General features: G+C 38.5%; 1 long non-coding RNA gene across 1 annotated transcript; it reads right to left on the bottom strand.

Annotated features, from left to right (window-relative positions):
* Window positions 1-7,491: 7,491 nt before the first annotated feature.
* Window positions 7,492-8,596, bottom strand: LOC127747432 (uncharacterized). Its single transcript, XR_008009227.1, has 4 exons — window positions 8,338-8,596; window positions 8,179-8,254; window positions 7,710-7,943; window positions 7,492-7,592 (listed from the first exon to the last, which is right to left on the bottom strand). It is a non-coding gene; the product is annotated as an uncharacterized LOC127747432 (long non-coding RNA).
* Window positions 8,597-8,964: the final 368 nt, after the last annotated feature.

Here is an 8,964-nt window from a genome sequence, read left to right on the forward strand (position 1 = left end):
ATCCCACAGGGATTGAAGGATTGAGCAATTTTAGTTTAGTGGTTGATTTAGTCAAGCGAATCAAGTTTTGGTTGAGTGGGTTGTATTTAACAGAATATAAATTGCTTGGAATGTAAAGGGAGTAGGGGAAATTGCAGTAAATTAAAAAGCAGGAAAGTAAACTTGCTGAATCTTAAAGAACAAGAAAGTAAATGACTGAAACTTAAAGTGCAAGAAATGTAAATTGCAGTAACTTAAATGGCATAATTGCTTGAATATAAAAGGGGAATTAAGGATTGGGAATTCAGAATTCCAGCAAGAGAAAGTAGATTGCAACAATTAATAAAGTAGAAGATGAATTGGAATAAACTAAAGTTCAAACAGAAATTGAAATTAAAGTGCAGCAAAGGTTCACAGAAGAACCAAAAGTAAATTGGGATCTCAGGATTCCAGAGACTAGGTAGCAGAGCCTAGATCTCAATTACCTTCCTAGATCCAAGTTCTCAAAGTAATTGACAAGAAATTGAAGAAGAAGCAGCAAGTTCTCAAAGCAATTGACAAGAAATTGAAGAAGAAACAGTAAAGAGAATGTAAATTGATTCAATTTTGCAGAAAAGAAATTAAAGAGACTTTGAATGGAGATTGAGACAGAATTTCCTCAATTCTTCACACCCAAAACTCAAAACAAAGAAATTAAGAAGGCCTAAGCAAGAACGAGGAAGAAGAGAAATCAATTCTCCTCCCCAATTCTCTGAAATCTCAGTGAAGACACCAAGAGAAGTTCCAAAGTGCAAAAATAAAATTCAAAGCTCAAAGAAAGTGCAAAATTCAAAAACAAAGCAAAAGGTTCTAATTACATCAAACTAGCTCCTATTTATACACTTTCTATTCTTGGATTTTGGGATTTGGATGGGCTTTTGATTTGGTGAAGAAATGAATTAAATTGGAATTTTAAAATTGAATTTTTGGCCCAAAAATAATAGCTCCCAGGAGGCTGCCCTGCCCGCGCGGAGGGCAGGGCAGGAAAAATTAGGGCGCCAGATGGGTGCTTGGTGCGCTGCTTGGTGTTGCCAGATTCATACCATGATGCGCCAGAATGGTGCCTTGGTGCACAGGATGCTGCCCTGCCCTCGCGGAGGGCAGGGCAGTGTTTCCAAAATGAAGTCCCGCGTTCGAATCCGGGCAGAAACACACGCTCATTCATTTTTCTTGGTTTCTTGGCACGGTAATGGAACTTAGTTCCTTGCTTCCTCATGGTCCCGTGTTCAACTCTTGTGGCAAGCATTTGGAGACATTTTCCTTTGATTTTCTCCCCTTGTGAGCCCGATATTAGGGCAACATTTTCTTCTTCTTAATTCCAAGGCACAAATTTGTGCTCTGCCCTTGTAGTGGGCAGGGCAGAGTTGCCTTCTTTGCCTTGTTCCCTTATGTTGCCCTCCTAGAAGGCAGTGTGCCCTTGTGGAGGGCAATGCTTGCCTCCCCCATTGCATGCGGCACACTTTTCCTTCCTTTGACCACGCTTCCTTCTCCTTGGGTCACGCTTTCTTTAGGCCACGCTTTTCTCTTTTATTCTTTTCTTCACCTAAAATAAACCAAAACAACCACTCCAAGTATCACTAAATTCATAAGGCTTATAAATCAATTAAAATTCAATTAAAATTAGCTTAAACCTCATGAGTTAACATTAATTTCATGGTGGTTGCTTGATTTAAAGAAGTTATGCATTTTCACTCCAAATTACTTACTTAAGATGCAAGAAAGTGCATAAAGACTAACAAAACAAATGAAATTAGCTTGAAAAATGGGTATATGATGACTTGTCATCACCAAGTCGGTAATGAGTTGCCATGCCTCCTCCGCCATCCTATACTTTGACAAAGAACCATTGCTTAAAGCATCCAAGAGTGTTTTGTCTTGATGTCTCGTTCCTTGGCACACATAGCTAAGCAACACTTGAGTGTCAATCATGTGGTTGGGGCATGAGTCAAGAAGCTTCCGAAACCATTTTCAATACTCGTATAGAGTCTCCATTTTACCTTGGACAATGCATAAAATCTCTTTCCTTAGCTTATCCATCACTTCCACGGGGAAGAATTTATCTAAGAACTCAAGTCCCAATCGGTAACAACTTCACTAGGAAAAGTGTAGAACCACTCTTTGGCTCTTCCCTCAAGAGAGAATGGGAAGGCAAACAACCATATAGCAACCTCATTAGAACTTTCTCGTCTAGTTGTTGAGCATACACCTTGAAAATCCTTAAGGTGTCTAATAGAATCTTGTGCGGAAAGTCCGTGGAACTTCTATAGAAGGTTGATCAAAGTGGTCTTAAGATCAAAGTTTGCATTCAAGTTTGGGTGAAGCACGTGAAGAGGTTGAAGAACAAAGTCTGGAGCACCCGCTTCCCTAAAAGTGACTCTCCTTGGAACGGTCATAGTGTCGGCACCTAGATCAATAGAAGAACTATTAGGAGTATCAATGGAAGAGTAGATAGTTCCTTCTTCGAATGACAATTCAGAATCAACCTCGGATATGGTTGGTGAATTGGTAAAAACCCTTTCACCACCTCCAAAGGCTAACTGCCTCCGAGCTTGCCTAATGTGAAGCAAAGTTCTTTCGATTTCCGGATCAAATGCGGCTAACCTCGGATCCGGTAGTGAACGCGTCATACAATGAAGAAAGTATAAAGCTCATAACAACAAATTGAACTAAACAAAGACTAATCCTAACTAGCAATCAAACAAACAAACAATCACGAGAAAATGCAAGTATTCACATATCAACATATTTGCACTAACCAATAACATACACATATGCAACTCCCCAGCAACGGGGCCATTTTGATGAGTGATTTTATGTTGGTGTAAAATTTATCAATAAATCCAATCATGAGTTTAGTCTAAACCAACAAGCAATCATTCATCAAACATAGAAAATGTGTGTCCATAATTCATAATCAATAACCAAGAGTATTAGTCCTAAGTCGTTCTCCCTAGAAATTGCCTTAGGATGCACATCATTGGTTAAGAAGTCTTTTGTGGCTTTAAAGTTTAGTGTAAGAAATCAAGCTAATAAAAGTGGACAACAATCAATCACGATAAAAGCCTTGGCTAAGGGGGAGAATTGGAAATTCTATTATTATAGTTTCCATCAATTGTGACAACAATTGATCATTGCTTCGCTTAGTTAACCTCTAACTATGAAGGAATGTCAAGTGAAAATAATCAACTTGAGTCATAAGTCCTAGTCAAACCCTAGGGAAGTCTAGCTTTAGTGACATACAAATCAATTAGCAATTCTCAAGTGATAATCAACAAGGGATATTAACTACTCAAGTGTCTCTAATAACTCAACCCCAAGCCAAGAATGAGGAATCTACTCCATAGCTAAAGTTGTCATTTTCTCAAACTAATGGTGAGCAATAATGAGAGACATTATAAAATTAACAAAAGGAATTGAATTCAAGCTATCTAATTCAAGCAATTATCAACAATCAAACAATTGACATCAATGAACATGAAAAGAAAATTCCTCAATTCATTAAGAGAAATCAAAGTAATAAAATCCAAATCTGAGATCCAAAGTGACTTGAGAACAAAAACACTAAATTGAGAGTAGGAGAATTAGATCCACAAATTGAATCAGAGTAAAATTGAATTGACAATTTATCTCACCAAAGGATCCAAGAGAAATTGAAATGGAGAAAGCAAAAATCTAAAGAGAAGGGTGAGCTTCTCTCTCTAGAATGTAACTTCCAAAAACTAACTAAAAACATCTAAATGTGCGGGCATCGATGCGTACGCGCAACGCACGTGTACGTGTCCCTGGAGTTTTATGTTGTGATCAGACAAGGTTGTTGTGGAAAATAAGAAAATGCAACAGAAAGAAAATTAGAGTGCACCTCAAAAAAGGAATTCCAAATCAAGATTCTTTGGAGGAAACAATAAGGCAAATTGAATCAAAACATGTCTTGAGTGATTTTAAGAGGATCACGAGCCCTTGAATAAAGGCGGTTTAACCCAACGGTATACGTTCATGGTCACATCAAGGAATACAAGGTTCGCACGAGGATATGTGCAAACAAGGAATAGGATTTCGCAAGGTTCAATTTATTCACCAAAAGGGATTCCGAAATAAAGAGCTCTAATGCAATTTAGAAGGGAAAAGATAGGTCGGTTTGCAAGGATGGGTTGATGCTCTTATTCGTATAAAATCTCACACTGCCATCAATAGTACCATACTTCCACAACGTTACTTTGATTTTTTGGTCCTTAAGAACTTGATTGTTCGCCCACGTCAACCAAAAATGTCCCTAAGTTCTATCAGCCCTAGCGACAATACTCCACGCGGTACAAGTGAGTTTGGTCCTAAATTTGACACTGAGTTTGACACTTTTATTCTCGAACCTTTCTCTTTGTCACAAGCTATGAGTAAACATGTCGTCCCAATATTGCACAATATAGTTAAAGCTTTATAACCAGTTATACACTTGCCCTTATACCTCAGGCTCCCATATATTGCTTCACAGCAAATACACGGCTTTACTGTTGGTTCTGACTCGCATCCTAGTTTCTCCCACGATGGCAATCCGTGACAATGTGTCCAAACATTCCACAAGTGTAGCATCGACCATTTGCTTTAGCCTGGTGAAACTAGGCAATGTTGTTGCGTCTGAAGTTTCTTTGACCATGAGGATGCTGAGTGGCATGTCCGTCCCTTTTAAAGATCTGGCCTATTGGTGGAAAATACTTTCCATGACCTCTGCTACTGGTACCCTCTCGAGTATCTCTAATTATAGTCATCCTCCTAACTCAATCCTCCACAACTCTTGCCTCATTCACCAATTTCGAGAATTCCCTAATCTCCAATGGAGCCATAACATGCATGATATCTTCCCTCAGCCCAACTCGGTATTTGATGCATTTCTAGCCCTCATAGAACTTAAGAGCGCCCTAACTTATTCTCAAGAACCTATAGAGTTCCTTGAACTTGCTAGTGTATTCAATTAAAATTATGGACCCTTGCTTCAACCGTAAGAATTACAACTCTCTGGCCTCCCTTATTGACTCATGAAAGTACTTCTTGTAGAAAGCTGCCTGGAATAACGTCCATGTAATATTCATATTCTGTTGGTGTAGCAGTCGGCGTTCACCTTGTCACCATTGCTGAGCATCTCCCACTAGTTGATAGGTCGCATATTCCATGAACTGGTCACACGGTACATGTTGAGTTTGCAATGCACACTCCACAGTTTGGAACCAGTTATCTGCTTCAATAGGATTTGTCGATCCATTGAAAATCAGTGGGTCAACTTTCAGAAAAGTAGCTAGAGTTCTCAGAACACCACCTAAGCTGTCCTCAACACCTTCTCCATTTTTGTTTCTGGCTGATTGCCTTGTCCGCCGCATGGAACGAGTAGTCATAGCAGTGCTCTCTTAAATCGTGTTAGCTAAGTTAGTCACTGCCGCCATAAGTTCAACTTGATTATCCATCGACGGGTTACCCTCATTCTCTCTTCGAGTACGTGTTTGGCCTTATCCGCGAGTTCCCATTCAAGGTCCTGTTCACACTAAACAATTGATATCAAGGTAATCAGTCTCAATATCAAAAGCCTAGTGCTTCAATTATCCCAAAAAGGCACTCACAAACAAGCATGCTATGAAATATCAAGAAGATACCCTAAATAGCATGAAAGAAAAATGATCTAGAGTATGCAATGAAGCACAATCGGTCCATCCCTCAGGCTCACGATGACGAACCACTCTGATACCACTAAATGTAACACCCTAATTACCTTACCTCTTTCCGTAAAGCAAAGATTAATCAAAGGTTAAGACAATTCTAAGGTTTATACAAAAATATATATAGAAGGAATAATAATTCTAGAAGCCCGATGAAGAAAATAAGCTTAAATATGAAATTAAAAGCACGAATATTCACACGAAGCTATGAGCAAAAGGCACGAGATAAAGGTACAAGATAACAAAATATAAGAGTATAATAATCATAAGATACTAGCCACAACCCGCGGAGTTTAGACCGACTAGTTAAATACTGACATACAGAGTTTCAAAAGTTAAAATAGCTTATACAAAATATCCCTCATGAGTAAGCCTCTAAGGTAAATAAAATACAAAAGTGAGAGTACTAATAAGATAATCAAAGGCTCCAAAACATGATAAAGGTCTTCTGCTCTGTCACCATCAAGCAACTCACCAAGGTGGGTTACGACCTGCATCTGAAAAACAACAACAGAGTATGGAATGAGAACCAGAGGTTCTCAGTATGGTAACAGTGCCCAGTGATGTAAGATATAAGACTCCTAGACGCCAGAGGCAATCCTAGAGCTTCATATCTATCATGAGATTCAAGCTTAAAACATAAGTAAATTTAAGACCTCAACTTTAAAACCACAATGGAAAGGGGAAATCTAACTTAGTGGATTTCTAATATAATAATTCTCCGTTGTCCCACATCCATCACCATCCTAGCCGTCCACTGCCTTCTGAACCTCCTCAATCCCAGTAGAAGACACAAATAGTACAATGCAAGGAAAACACAAGTATAAACATGTATATCAATAAATTCAAGTAGCAATTAACCATGTTATACAATTAGGCAAGCAATTTCAAGTCGACAAAGCAAACAAACAGATAGAAGATGCACATGATGAATGTCTGTCCTATTGGCTGTGATATCACATTGTTGGTTCAACTCCCAACCCGACACATCTCCATGGAGATGTCGCCCTTCAGTCTCATATTAGGAACTCCCGAGATATCTTGCTCGGATCATGGTCCAGGATGTCAGTGCCTGCACTCTATATTGATTCCGAAGGGATGCGAGCGGGATACTCTTGCCACGGACATCACATCTCAGTGTAAGCGGGATAAACCAAATGTCCTTATGTCGCTGCCGCGACGTCGATAGGCGGGATTAACCTACTATCCCTGCTAGGCGCACAGCATCTCAACAATCTCATTAACCGCGACCTCGACAAGCAGGATTAACCTATCGTCCCTACCTGGTGCATAGTGTCTCAACAAATCTCAGTTTAGAAATAGTACTTCAGTGGTTTGTCAAAATCATTTAATTTAGTACTCAGTAGGTTACCACTTTCACCATTCATTCAGAACTCATTAATTCACCACTTTCACAATCTATTCAGAGCTCATTAGCTCACCACTTTCACAGTTCATTATCAATAATTACCAATACCATACTCCGCCTTCTTGCTTAACCAAAATTGTCCTCAGTACTCTAACTACTCTAGACAGTTTGCATTATGATAAGTTACTGATAGATCTATTTTTTGAAAATTTATATATTAATTAAAATTTATTTACAAATATCTATTTTATCATGACTCGTTACATTTAGCAGAGGAAATTTATTTCATATAAATTTTCAAATACACAACTTTGTAGATAATAGAATTCTAAGCAACATCATCATTAGCTTCTGGTAATAATTTAAAAAGAAGCACTCTTCAACTTGCTTGAACAAATCCTGAATCCCAGTCCATAATGGTGACTTTCGTGTAAATCTGTTTCTTAAATCAGGCATAATGGTGACCTTCACATAAAACTCCAAACTGGTTCTTGAATCTACAATATCTGACCCGAACACATAACTGTACTCATTAAAAATTAAAAAGATGAAATATAGATTATAATAAAAATTTATACCAAAAAATTAAAAAGAATGAAGAAGAGTTTTAATTGACTTCCTACCATGGAGGAGTGGAACTTGAAGCTGTCATTCACCGACTGGATTATAAGGATTCCTCATCGTACAACAGAGTAGCATATGCCTCGTTGGAAGCTCCCCTCTCTCGAACGACTTTCTTCTTCAGTGGCAGATCTAGCATCCACAGTGGCCTCTATTAGCACCATTGCCTCATTCCTCCTTCTTTCTCCTTCACTGCTCTATTTGCTTTCGCTCTCTTGCATTCGATTCAGAGGTAGCTATAACCAAACAGTTTGCATTATGATAAGTTTCTGTTAGATCTGTTTTTTGAAAATTTATATGTTAAGTAAAATTTATTTACAAATATCTATTTTATCATGACTCGTTACATTTAGCAAAGAAAATTTATTTAAAATGAGTTTTCAAATACACAACTTTGTAAACAATAGAGTTCTAAGCAACATCATCATCAGCTGCTGGTAATAATTAAAAAAGAAGCACTCCTCAACTTACTTTTCAGTGGAGAAAATTAAAAAGGATGAAGAAGAGCTTTAGTTGACTTCCTACCATGGAGCAGTGGAACTTGAAGCTGTCGTTCACTGAAAAATGGATTATAAAGGATTCTTCTCGAGTTATAACGAAATCAAACAACAAAATAAAGAGAGAACTAACCATCCTTTTTTTGCAGCATCCATCGGTGAAGGAATGGCTACGACGGTGTTCTGAGGTAGAGGCAGTTCTATGGATCCAACAGCGGCAGTAGCCTTCATCACCGCCGTCACCTCATTCCTCTTCTTTTCTCTGTCGATCTAGCATCCTTCTCGGTGACCGTCGTTGTCATCGCCACCCTCTTCTTCTTCTTCCTTCGTGCTTTATTTCTTCTCCGACCTTTTCTTTTTCTCATCTATGTGGCATGGAAAGAGAAAGACTGGTGCCAACTACTCCCCCTATCAAAACTGGCAACTCTCTCTCTTTCATATTCTCTTCTTGAAAGTCCTGAAACAAAATCCTTTTAAAATTTAAATTTGAATCAAATCCCGCCCAATTATTTTTTTGGATTGAAAACGGTGAAGTGCGCAGCATTAAAAACATACATTTGTCAATCATACACAGCTCCAAATGTCAAACACAGAATGCTCCACGTGTCGAGCATGAAATGCTCCACTTGTCGATCACAGACCTCCTTACTACTCTCCTATTATATATTAATAGATGGTAAGAGTGAGTAAACGTGGGGCTATAAAGGGGAGATGAGTGTACGTATGCCTGTGCGCATTTAATTGGTTAGGGAGTACATAT

The sequence above is a fragment of the Arachis duranensis genome, chromosome 5 (assembly GCF_000817695.3).
Source record: "Arachis duranensis cultivar V14167 chromosome 5, aradu.V14167.gnm2.J7QH, whole genome shotgun sequence".
NCBI lineage: Eukaryota > Viridiplantae > Streptophyta > Magnoliopsida > Fabales > Fabaceae > Arachis > Arachis duranensis.